Raw genomic sequence first — 13,003 nt, forward strand, 5'->3', positions numbered from 1 at the left:
GGAGCAGAGCGAACACAAACACATCCTAGTAGCTATAGCTAGTTGCTGGAGGACGTCGGGTCGTCGTTTTTGGGCAACTTAACACTCGCAGGCTGTCGTCCTGCCACTGAAACTACGCCCAGTCCACCCATTATTTCCGCCTCCAGCACCGTTAGTGCATCAGTTTTGTGTGCTAATTTAGCGTCTAATTTTCCATGGACAGCAAATGAGCAGCTTCAACCGATGGAGCTCTACGGCTCCGGCTCCGGCTTCTGCTTCTGCTCATGGTCCGGCCTTTGTTCCGTGTCAAAACCATCAAATCGAGATGACGATGCAATTGAAGCTACGAAAACGATTGCATTTTGTCACTTTTGTGATTCGACACCGAAATTTACCAGAACAAAAACTTGATTAAATGCACAACAGAATATTGAGATTTGAGTTAGGTTGAGAGTTTTAGATTTATCAGATTTACATCTTAAATGTATACAGAAACTCCGTATACAATGGGAAAATAATTAATTTTAAATCTTAAAAATATTAAAAAATATATATCCTACTCTAGCAGAGCAAGGTTTCGATCCTCGGACCTCTGGGTTATGGGCCCAGCACGCTTCCACTGCGCCACTCTGCTTATGAAAATCAGCCCACCCAAACCAGCATAACGGTGAAATGAACACAGTTCTTATTAGAATAAATATATATGTTGAAAGCCAATTGGATTGTGAAAACAAAACGCAAATATCAACTCTAAATAGGAAAGATTAGATACAAGATTAGATAAATGAGATATAAACTTAGATTAGATAGAACCACTTCATATAATCCAATATAAAAATAAATTTTATAAAAATGTAACCTCTGAACCCTGAACATCTACCCCACAATCCTTGCTGAATCCTTACTCTATACCCTTTAGAAATTCACCTGCAAATGGCCATCAATTTGAATTGACTTATTATATTGCCATAAATTAACCTCTACACAAGCAGTCTTAGAATTTAGAACGTGACGTAAAAGGACAACAAACAGGTATATACGCCATATACATATATACATATGCCTGCGTATGATCCTGCCATATTATTATACAGCCACGACCGTGAAGCATTGGCATCCGCGTAATTATGTTTGCTTCCGTGGCCGACGCGTCGCCAGTGGCTATGGACAGCAAAAGCACCAGCAACCACAAGGATTCGGGTCAGGATACAGGGGTCCCGGGTTCCGGGTCCGGGGTCCCGGCAATGGAGCCAACAATGTGTGGCTTGAAATTTGACACTTTCACAGTTGGTCAGTTGATTTGGTCGCTTGCCTCGCCACCGCCTTCGCCTGCTCCTGTGCCCCTCTCTGCAGGCTGTCTGCATTTTGTTAGATTAATGTCCTGTTCAATCATCAATGGTTCAGCGTACAGCGCCATCTTTGTTTGTATAGCACTTGTTTATCGCCGCCCAGGATGAGCTAGGACAGTGAAAAGACGGGGGCTAAAGGAGCACTCGAAAAAATTATAAAATTTTAAATATTTAGGAATATGTTTTAAGAGTCTGATATATTTTTTTCATTTTTAGATTTTTTTTGTTTGTTTATAAAATCAATTTACCAAATTTTCAAAGATTTTATGGTAAATAATTTAGATTATGTACTTAATTTATATATTATCTCTTTTGTCATGCTATAATTCACAATTTGTTATAGCATTTCGGTAATATGTTTTTCCAATATAAATATTAAAATTTCAGGGTAGAGATACTTTCGAGTCTCATTTCCTTAATTAACCTCAAAGAATTATAATTTTCTCTCAGTGCTGGGACTGGACAACGATAACGGTCATTGTTATAGTGCCTCAGAATATATATGTATGTATGTATGTGTTTGTAAGCTTCGCCTGCTTGTGTTGGGTTTCATCCTTCGGTTGGCGCTGCTCCTTTTTTTGGTTTCCTTTTCTGTCGCTCCATTTCGTTTCCCGTTCATTTGCTGCGCTGCTCCCCATCTTTCTCCTCGGTTTCGCTGTACCGCTGTTCCTCTCTGTTTTCTTTATGCTCCTTCCTCTTCCCCTCTCTCTCTGCTGCTCCTTCTATTTATTGTTGTGCATTCATCCTTTGCTTTGTTCTTTCGTTTACTTTTAATTCATTTAGGTTTCTTGCCGCCCATTTCTGTTCATTTTGATTGATGACCACTTTAATTGCGGATATTAAATGACAAGCGCCAGAATCAAATCGAACCGAAAATACAAAAATAAAGTAGGGAAAAAGGAGAAAAAACATAAACCAAAATAAGCCTTAATGCTATGTAATTCTCAGACATTTTTTCGACTAGAATTTCAGCATGATTTTCCGCTTTTTCCGGGAGTTAATCAAAATAATAAAGTACAATTTTCTGCGGCTAGGAAGAAGTGCTGAGGAAATAGTTTATGCCAGGAAAACGTCTTGACATAAAGAACTTTTAACCAGTATAATATTATAAGGATATATTCTAAATATATCTAAAAATAATATTACTGATTGATATTAATAAATTTTCAAAAATCAGACTCTTAAGATCTGAAAATATAATTTTATAATTTTTGTAAAATCTTTTACTAAAGTCTATCCTGTCTTGTATCCTATCAATTTTACCAGAATTTCTCTTTAATTTTCTTAAGATCTGTAAGTATTTTTTTAATAATTTTTGTAAAATCTTCTATCAAAGTCTATCCTGCCTTAAGAACTCTCTCTATAAACCTCAATTCTGCTTTATTTCCCCAGAATTTCCCCCTTAAAGTGTCTTTATTTTCCCATAGACTTTCCCACTTCGTATAAACCCTGCTAGTCTTTCGTCATCTTGATTAAAGGTCTCTTGTCCACACTATTTTACGCCTTTGATGTGGCGCGCGATATAATGTTGTTGATATAGGGCGTAGCGTAGGGGGATGTGCAATCGGAACTGGGTTATACTCAGTGTAACTACATAATAATTCTAATGAAAAATGTCAGGCTGCAAATTTGATTACTTGCTTTGATTGTCAATTAAAGCCCAACAACAATTTGCTGTGCGGTGAAATCTCGTTACGTTTATATAGTCGCCGCCGCCGTAGAGTCGCCGAGACAGACAATATGCGTCATGTACATACATATAATATATATAGTATATATACGAGGATATTTATGGTGCTATGTGTCAGAGTTGATGATGAGCGAATCCTAATTAATTTTGCAATACATATGTACGGAGGGGGAGCCTTGCATTAAGTGACACAGCAACCAGTCACAGTTCGCCTGCTCATTAGCCGCATTAATTGATAAATTGATATTGGCTTTGGCTCTGGGGCAAAATATGCCCAAGATGTTTCAGGTTTGAGGGTTAAGTGTGTGTCTGTGTCTGTGTGAGTGTTTGTGTTTGTGTACGCTGCACTGGTCTCGGTTTTTGGCCAAAAGTTTCCACTTGATGTTGAAGTTGTTTGTTGGAAGGGAAGGAACCACATCAATTCCGGGTCCTGGCTATCCTTTCGGTCTGTTTGTCTGGCTGTCAAATCAAACTTTGATTTGATTCGATATAGCTAGCTGGCCGCTGTCCGAACTTTTATTCAAACTGACAAGTTTCTTGGCCCAGACCAACAACAATCAGTTAATGCAGGCGCCGCCAGAAGTTACCCCCTGACTTTGCTTCTATATTTTTTGTGTTTCTAGTGGTTGCCTGAGCCTCTCTGTGTTGATTAATTGCTGGGCTGTTTTAGTGTCACAACTGTCTTGATTAATGCCATGTCCGGTAAATTTGTTTGCCAACACCAAAAGCCAAAGCACAACAACAGTAGCAACAAAAAAATATATAGGATAGTATAGACTAGGCTAGGTCGAGTGGGGTTGTGGGTGACCAATTGTTAATTGTGGTTAAGCGCTTTTAATTTTCATATGTGAGGCCGAATTCCGAGACACGAAATATTCCGAAGCCGAAGCCGAAACCGAAGCCAAAACCGAACATAAAACCAAGTTTGGCCTTCGTGCCGAGCCGAGCAGCAATTAAGGATGCGCCTGCGCCTTCATCTCTTATACGCTCTCTTCGAGTCTTATAAATAAGCTCTTTTTTTGGGGGGGGGGAAAAGCTCCGAGATCGAGCGAAGCTTGGTGACACTTTCCATTGAAATACGGACGCACAGCCGGCGCAGAGCTCAGTTGCTGCCAAGTGGTCAGTGTGAGTGGTGCTCCCAGGAAACAAAACAAAAGCCCAAATGGAACGCTGCCGCAGGAGCTCATCAACCTGGCTTGGCCACATTATGATCAGCCGCCAGCAGGGAGGAGGAGCAGCAGGAAGAGAAAAAGTGTATGAATCCGGCGGAAAATGAATCAGCGGCGCATTCAACGTCAACACGTAATCCCCGCCACTTGAGCTCCCACAGGAGGACGAGGACCAGGGACGTTGAGAACGAGAACGAGAACTCGTCGAAGTGGAGGCATCATAATAATGCCCCCGATTAAAGAACAAAAAGCCAGGCTGAAGAGCTGCAAGTCATTTGTGTGCTCATTGTGCAAACAGAGATCCTGCTCCTTGCTGCTGGCTCCGTCGGAGGAAATGCTTTAAGGACCCCAAGGCAGCCGAGACAGCCTGGCAAGGGCTTAGTGCAGTCACATAATGTCTGCTAATATTTGAAGAGTGCGTCGCATTAATTGACATGAAAGAGAGTCACGAAAAAAACAAAGAAGAAGGACAAAATGCAGCGAGAGGCGGTAAAGGATGTGCCCCCATAGAGAGTGCTGAAACACAAAGGCTTGGAGGATTCTTCCTGATGGGTAAGTGCCTTTGGTTAAGCCTCCGTCTAAGATGGTTTTAGCCCCCCAACCAGGCCAGGCTCTACTAGCTCCAGCGCTCTGGGCCAATATTGTGCGATTGTGTGTGTGTGTGTTTGTGTGCAGGCTGTGATTTTGCCAAGTGATTTATATGCCAATAAATGCAGGCGGCCAGAGGAGCATTAATATTAGATTGCACTCGGCCGGCCATCTGCTCGCACGGCCATATATTTTGGACCAAATTAGCCTCGGAGCATGGAGCACCGTAGCACCGATTCCGATTCCCAGCTTCATGTTAATTAAGTGTGGTCCGAATCTCTTCATAAATTACACAATTTTCACCGGCTTTTCCGGGGCCCTGCCGTGGCCATTAGCCGTATTGGCATATGCCAGCAATCAATTTGAAATTACACACCACAACTTCTCATCCCGATTCTTGTTGCTGTCAGTCTGCCAATTAGCCGATATATATACTACTATACTATATATACACATATGCAAATTTGTTTGCTGTTTGCTGTTGCCTTTCTTTTTTTGTGCGTCTGCAATCAGGCATCAATTGTCAAACATTTTCTAGTTGATTACTGCATGTATATAGTGGGTTTTTGTGTTCTATTATAATCAGCAATTTTCATTCTTTGTTTGGTTTTCAATGCACCTTTTTTCCAGTTAGTGGAAAGTGCTAAATATGTTAATGTGTTTTGATTGATTTGCATTCATAATATTTGCGTTTTATTTTAAATAATTATATGCTAATTGTAATATCAAAGCTATGGCTGAAAGGTAAGAGTTGTTAGCTAATTTAAAGGTCTACTATTCGTTTTTTTATTAAATATTTAAATAAATATGTATTTACCTATTTTAAGGTCATATTCCCTTAATAAAAAAGTTATTAAATCTAACAATTTTCTTTAAAAATTAGCCAACCAAAGAAGTCTTGTCCCTTCAGGCTAAACTTTTCATTCAACTACCCACGTTTTCCTTAAGCCCTTGGCTTTGTTTAAAGCCAAACTGCTGGCCACAAACAAAACCAAAAGATTTTAAGCCAAAAAGTCAACCCCGAAACCCTCCTTTTCTAAGCATCTTTTGTAGATTTGCCAGAGAGACAAAGACTGGCTAAAAATTCAATTAAACAAAAAGGAAGTGAAAATCGTTTGTCGCTGGCACAAAATGCTCCCTATAATATTTAAATGGAATTAGTTTTAATTAAGTCCCTAGTTAGGCCACAAAGAAAATTCCCTTCCACACCGAAAGCTGACCAAAAAAAAAAAAAAAAAAATGTTAACAGACTCAAATTACCAACTGAAAACCAGCTGAAAGAAAAAAAAACTGAAACCGAAAAACCCACTGAACAAAATTAAGAAACAGCAACAAAATGAGACCAAAATGTTGCCGCTGAAGGAAGTGATTAAAATTTTACCTAGCCCCAGCTTGGACCCAAAGATTCTGGCTGGCCTTTTGGGCCAAGTTTGCTCCTTTTTGGGCCCCCCCTTTCCTTTACCTTCCCTTTTTTTTAGACGTACTTATTTTCTTCTTTTTTTTTGTAATAAGTATTAATTAATGCGAAAATGAAGGCGAGACGCAAGTAGGGCTTCGGCTCTTACTTCTTGTTTTACAAACGAGCAGCCGCTTTCCCCTCTTATTTTTTAGTATTTTATATATATATTTTTTTTGCGTTGAAATTTGAGACCGCCGTCCAAGCAAAGTGACGCAAATTAAGAGAAGAACCCCTGGCCAGGAGCAAGTCAAGCAGAAGCAACTTAATGAAAACGAAATTGACACCTCCTACCTGGGGATCAGGAACGCTAACGGGAACTGTCTGAGCGGCTCCTGTTATTTTACTTTTTTTGCTCCCCAACCGCAACGTAAAATTATACGCACGTCTGCAGTTACCCCCGATATCGGGTACGTACTATATATATATATATATAAGGCAGAGGGTTGGGCTCTGGTGGACATGTCAATAGTTGCTCGCTTCGCACTTCCTGTGACATTCTGTTGCCCATCATCGTTGCCACCACACCACGCATCCTTGTGTCCTGTGTCCTGTCCTGGCCGCTCATAAATCTTGCCGCTGGAGTATTTTTCTGGGTGTGTGTGTGTGTGTGTCTGTGCTTTTATCTGGCTTTTCACGCTTCCGGGCGCTTCTCCAAACCAATCCAATCCCTGTCCAAGAGAAGAAGGAGAGCTAGGAGAACCGAAAAACCGAAAAACCGAATTGTGTCTCCAGTTATTTGAGTTTCGTTGTTTAGCTCATAAATCTGCTTATCTGGGGAGTTGGATCCATACACCCCCTTTTCGGAAAAGGGCTAAGAGTTTCCTCGGCTTTTGTTTTCCTTCCAGCAGCTGTGTGGCATTAAAGGCTAAAGGCTTTTGCAACTTGACCCTGTTGCAGTCATGCATAAATTTCTTAGATTTTCACCCAAACACACTTACTCCCAGGAATACAAATTAAAATATGTCTTTGAGTAAAGCCTGGCCAAAACCATATTGGACACAAAGTTATAAATATTTTTTCGGGGGAATTAATTAAGCTTCAGCGGGGTAAAAGGACCAAGGAATAAAATACAAAATGGTAGTCCCTCTCTTCCTCTCTAGGGAAAATATGCACAAAATGAAATTAGTAGCCGAAAAAAGATAAAAACGTAATGAAATGAAATGCGGCCTAAATGTTTTTCAGACATTTTGGGATTGTCGCAGGCACACACAGGCAGCAAAAACAATGAAGGGGCAATAAATTGGCAGGAAGCAGAAGGGGCAGCGGCTGGCCCAAGGAAATTGAAATATGTTCGGCCAACACAAATGGGTTAGAAGGATGCTGCTGCTCCTCCTGCTGCTCCTCCTGCTGCTGCTGCTGCTGTGTGAACTGGAGTGTAAAGTACAGGGGCCCTAATGAAAGATTATGGGACCGAGGAAGTGCTGTACAGATTATGGCTGCAGGTTTGAGATGATCCATTGTTATCGACAGAGAGGACAATTTGGCCAAAAACACACACAAATTGCCAAAGTGATGTATTGAGGGGGGGTTGAGGGGAGAGAGAGAGAGCATTAAAAGGGACAACAACGACATCAAATGGTACTCCCAGAAACCAAAAAGGATGTCAAAGTCAACGAAGGATGGCCTAAGTAATGTGGCATTAATTGGAAAAGAAAAGAAACAAAGCTGTAGAGAGAATAATATTTTTTACTTTCTTGAAATCTAAGGAAAATATTTCTATGTTGATTAGTAAATTAAACCTCAAGTTCATGAAAGTTATAAATACTTATGAATATCTTGAAACTATATCTTAAGGGACGAAAATCTGGGAATATATCTTGAGTATCTGGATTGTCATATACTATATTATACTTTTCCATTTATTTAAGACTTATTTTTCAAGTTGAGAACTTGAAAAATGTTGATTTATTCTCTACTTAACTTTGTTTTATCTTCTATCAAAAAAACAATAAATGTTCATAATATAAAATTCCTTGCCGACATTTCCCTTTTGAATTGCTACTATTTTTACATGAAACAACCGTAATATTTCTGTGGCTGTTGCAACTTTTCTTTGGTCCTGGTTCTGGTCTTGGTCCAGGCAGGATGCGGACAGGATGCGGACAAGGCGCACTGCAGGACACTTTCGGCGCTGCAGCGATGCTGCAGTCTGCATACGTCATCGAACTGTTGACCGAGTTGGCGTTGGGCCAACATGTTGCCTGTTGCCTGTCAGCACAAATTGCAGATAGGCACGGCCCGGCACCCAGCAGCCAGAGCAGCTAGAGAGCACCCAGCACCCATAGCCCAACACCAAGAGTCAGAGTCAGCAGCTGGACTCCAGATTCAGGAGCAAGAACAGCGCCAGGACACGCAGCTAGGACACACTGTTTTATGCATGGCAGGCACTAAGGCGCAAAAGTGTTGATAGAGCAGCCCCCTTTTGTCCGCACACCCCCTTGTGACTACACACACACAGCCAGAGATAGCGACTCTGACGCAGACAGATGCAGATTTCTGCTGAGGCAGCAGGGGGTTCGGTTCCAGTGGCAGGACTCGAAGGATTCTGCAGCTGGCCGTCATAAAGATGAAAGACAAGGCGTTGCGAATGCAATGGCTGCAGGGAAAAAAAAATGTATAGTACATTTTTAAATAAATTAGGAAAGAGTTGTATAACCTTTTCTGTTCTGTTTTATATAAAAATATTTTTGTAAAATATAATTTATATAGAAAATTGTTTTACAAAACCTATTAAAAATTTACAAAATTTGAAAATATTTAAAACTTTAAGCAATTTTTGCTAAATGTAAACAACGGTCACTTCGGTAACCGCATAAAAATGAGTGGTCGCTACCTACCGTTCACCTGGCCTCCTCTAGTTACTGTTGTTCTGGCGTTTCAGTGGGCCACCACCCCGGGATTCGGCCGGTGATGATGCCTGCTCGGTGGCATCCATCAAACGCCGCCATATTGAATCAACGCAAAATAATTGCTTTTTAAATGGGTTTTTATACCGAGCACAGGACACAGGGAGGCAGGGCCCATAAATTCGAGGCTCCGCCACTTTTAAAACCCCCTTCCAACTACCCGAGACTGGGGCCCTGGGGTAAAGTTTTTCTTGGCTTGAATCGGCCAGAGCTACGCTTTTCTTCTTGAGTTGCCGCCGATTTGTGAGCTTTAATTTTCCGATTTATGCCCATGGCTGCAAGGACATTTTTAATGAGATTTCGCTTGGATAGTCCGAGAAGTAGGCGAGGCTTTTCCCCGGAAAAACCAGAGTCAGAGCCCAGAGTCCGAGGCGTTGACAGACACAGATTATGAGAGATATGCCAAAAAGTCAGTGCGGTTAAGCAGCTGCTCCTCCTAGTGGACGGGGATGATGATGATGATGATGATGTTGGGGAGAGATGGCTATGAAAGCCAACTTAAGTTTCCCATCGGCTGATGAAAGTATACATAATTTTCTTCAACATCCCTCTCCTTCCGGACCGCCCCCCTGCTGCGGCCATAAAAGTTTTCCTTGTTTTCAGTAAATTTGCGTTAAGCAAAGTACCCAGCATTTTCTTTTACCCATCGCAATCGGTACTCTTTTCTCGCCAATGACAACATAATTAACTCATTTATCAACTGAATTTGCTTTTGGTTAAGTTGAATAAATCAAATGGAAGCGGGTTTTACATATACATATTGTAGGGATAATAGGAAATTGTTTTTTAAATAACTTGATATTCGTAAGATCAAGGAAATGTTCAAAATAAATATCTTATAAAAAAAGGGAGAGTTAGAAACATATCTTAAATTTTCCCCATATATATTCACATCTCTATAACTACCTTTAAACCCGATTGTGTGTGTTTTTCACTGACAATAAAGTCTGAAATTGAGTGAAACCCTAGGCGCTTCATGACAACAATCAAATACAATTTGCATCGCGTTTCCAAAGGGAAATCGCGAGGGGCACAGATATATATATATATACACTATAGTCATCGATGTTGTTTATTCACGAATCTAATTGGGTTCAACTGAATGTGTCAAGTCATGTGGCCGAACTTTGCTGCGAGATTCGTAGGCAAATCGAAAGCATACATAACTTATTTGAATATATATCGTGTGTGTATGCCAGATCTATGAATATATAATTTATGGTAGGTGATTCAGCCTTTGGCCATGCTTTTGATTAGCCAACGCACACACACAGGTCGGAGTCGGGTATCACCGCCCGATAATTGCACACATCTGCTGTTGGGGAATAAAAGATAATGCCCGGCTATTAAGTGAGAGGGAGTGGTTGGTAGGTAGGGAGAGCGGCATGGTGCTAATAGGGGGAGTTTCTCCACAAAAACGCAACGTTTTGGCACTTCCGTTTTAGCTGTTTCTCTTTTTTTTTTCTTAGCTGGCAACGACAGCCGATGACGTTGGCACCGGAAACGGAAGTGTAACTGCCGCAGAGGCGCATACATACGCAGACATGGCGTTTTGTTCTGTTCTGTTTCCGTCGACGTCTCCTTCTTTAAGCCAAGGCGGCATTGCCGGGACTGCATTTATAATTAACATAATGATGGCATTTTGCTAAACACCGTTTTCCGCATGTAACACACACACGCAGGGAGATAGCTAAGGGAAGAAAGGTGGGCGGAGGGGTGGCACTCAACAACGGCTGCATAGTTGACATGAAATGCCAACTTAATGTCAGAAAGTTAACATGCCACTTGAAATTAACAAGCCGCGCAGAGTCCTTCTGCATTCCACCCCGTGTCAGCCCTGCCTGTCCCCACTCTGGATCCTTTTCTGCATTGTTTTGTGGATACAAGTACGTATAGTGTGTGTGTGTGTCCTGCTGAAGTGCCTGCCTCGACTTGACACAGGCGACTGGCGTGTCAGGTGAGGCGCATTAAAAATGTAGAATTTCATCTTTTAGTCAGCAATTGTAACGTTTTTTACACACACACATATCCACATCCCTCTTAGTCCGCACACATTTTTGTCGAGTGTTTTCGGGCCTGTGTCTAAGTTTCAGTCTCTCGAGTGCGGCCTGGCTTTTGTTTTCCAAAGAGCTGTCGCGCTATTTAAAACCATATGGTTAGCGAGGGGAAGAGAGACCCCCTTTTTCGGTATCCATTTAGCCAGGGGGCTCAATAATTAATTTATTCCCCACCTGTGCTGGCCGCATTTTGCATAACTAATGCTGAGCTCGACTAAGCAAACGTTATGCAACAATGGATGTGTTCCACACACACACAATGAGTTTTCCCCTGGAAAATATATATAGTTGATTGGCTGCCACATTTTTCCCCATACATAATTTAATTTTATTCTTCCGAAATCAAAATTCTAATGCACATAGCATTCAAGTTTTGAGTTATTTATTGAGCTTAAGCCTGTGTGGTATCGTCTCGTGCTGTATTTATAGGTGTTTGTTTCGGCCGCAGAAAAATAAATAACACAAAATTCCCTGCATACTTGGCGGCGCCTGTATGCAAAATATGTATTAATTAAAAATTCAAGAATGAAATTCCTTTACTGAGTTGTTTATTTTTTCTCTTGCAGAGAAACCCAAACTCACTTTAAAATACATTTAATTTAATATTCAAAATACGGGGCGACATTGGGAAGGACTTTATGTATTTTTAGGCCCATTTTGCATCGAGCCCCCAAATTGGTCGTTAGCACATTGGCATTGGGGGTGAACTGGGTGGGGTTTGGCGAGGCAGAAAAGGTCGCTGCAAATTACACGTGACATGCCAAATGGCGAAATGTAGGAAGGAAGATGTTCCCCGGCTGACAGCGCCTCACACACACACACACACGTCCCTCTCGTTTTCCCTGCCAAAATGATCATAAAATTAGCGCACAAAAGTAAAACATATGAGACGCGATTTGAATTTGACGCCATTACCTTCATTTGGGCCTCGCTTCTACACTCCCCCCTGCATGCTGGGTACACAAAGAAAAAACTTGTTGAAGTTTTGGAGACCTTAAATAAATTTTGGAGATTTTCTTAAATTTAATAATAAGTAAATGAGTAGAAATTTAAAATTTCTTATTATAATCCCCAGATGAGTCGATCAACGTTTATTAAAAAATACTATTAAGAATAAGATGCGTAGCGTCATAATATTTTTTAGCATTTCCTTTTTTTTTAATTTCTCTGACTCTCTTGACATTTTTTTAATGTTCTAGAGATTTGAACGCTTTCAAATTTGTGCCAGAGCAGAAACAATATATGCACGTTACGCATCTTATACTTTATATTATCTTTGCCCTGTCAGGTGTCGCTCAACAATGTTAAGTCAACATATTTTTTGAGCAACATTTTCTTAAGCATTCCGCACTTGGCTCTAGCTTTGTTACAGGTTTTAATTATGATGTTACATTTTCTATACATTAAATGTTGTTTTATTTCTTACTTATTTGATATCTGTTTTAATTCTATATACTTATAATTATATATACTTATATATTTATACCCTTGCAGGGTATTATAATTTCAGTCAGAAGTTTGCAACGCAGTGAAGGAGACGTTTCCGACCCTATAAAGTATATATATTATTGATCAGCATCACCAGCCGAGTCGATCTAGCCATGTCCGTCTGTCCGTCCGTCTGTCCGTCCGTCTGTCCGTCTGTCCGTCTGTCCGTCTGTCCGTCTGTCCGTTTCTACGCAAACTAGTCCCTCAGTTTTAAAGCTATCTGAATGAAACTTTACATATAGTCTTCTATATACTCTCACTGCTATATATGTCGGAACGGGCCGGATCGGACGACTATATCATATAGCTGTCATACAA

At 40.8% G+C, this 13,003-nt stretch overlaps 1 protein-coding gene and 1 non-coding gene across 5 annotated transcripts in view; one reads left to right on the plus strand and one right to left on the minus strand.

Annotated features, from left to right (window-relative positions):
* Mmp2 (Matrix metalloproteinase 2) overlaps window positions 1-13,003 on the plus strand; it is an 88,299-nt gene that overhangs the window by 29,984 nt on the left and 45,312 nt on the right. Inside the window, exon 1 of one of the 4 annotated variants that reach the window (XM_017171926.3) lies at window positions 4,143-4,739. The exons of the other annotated variants lie outside the window; for them this stretch is intronic. The gene's annotated coding sequence lies outside the window, so the exon portion shown is untranslated. Of the gene's footprint in view, window positions 1-4,142; window positions 4,740-13,003 lie in introns of those variants that run through there. 4 annotated transcript variants of the gene reach the window in all.
* TRNAM-CAU (transfer RNA methionine (anticodon CAU)) lies at window positions 542-613 on the minus strand. Its single transcript has one exon. It is a non-coding gene; the product is annotated as a tRNA-Met (tRNA).

This window comes from Drosophila kikkawai, chromosome 2R (assembly GCF_030179895.1).
Source record: "Drosophila kikkawai strain 14028-0561.14 chromosome 2R, DkikHiC1v2, whole genome shotgun sequence".
NCBI lineage: Eukaryota > Metazoa > Arthropoda > Insecta > Diptera > Drosophilidae > Drosophila > Drosophila kikkawai.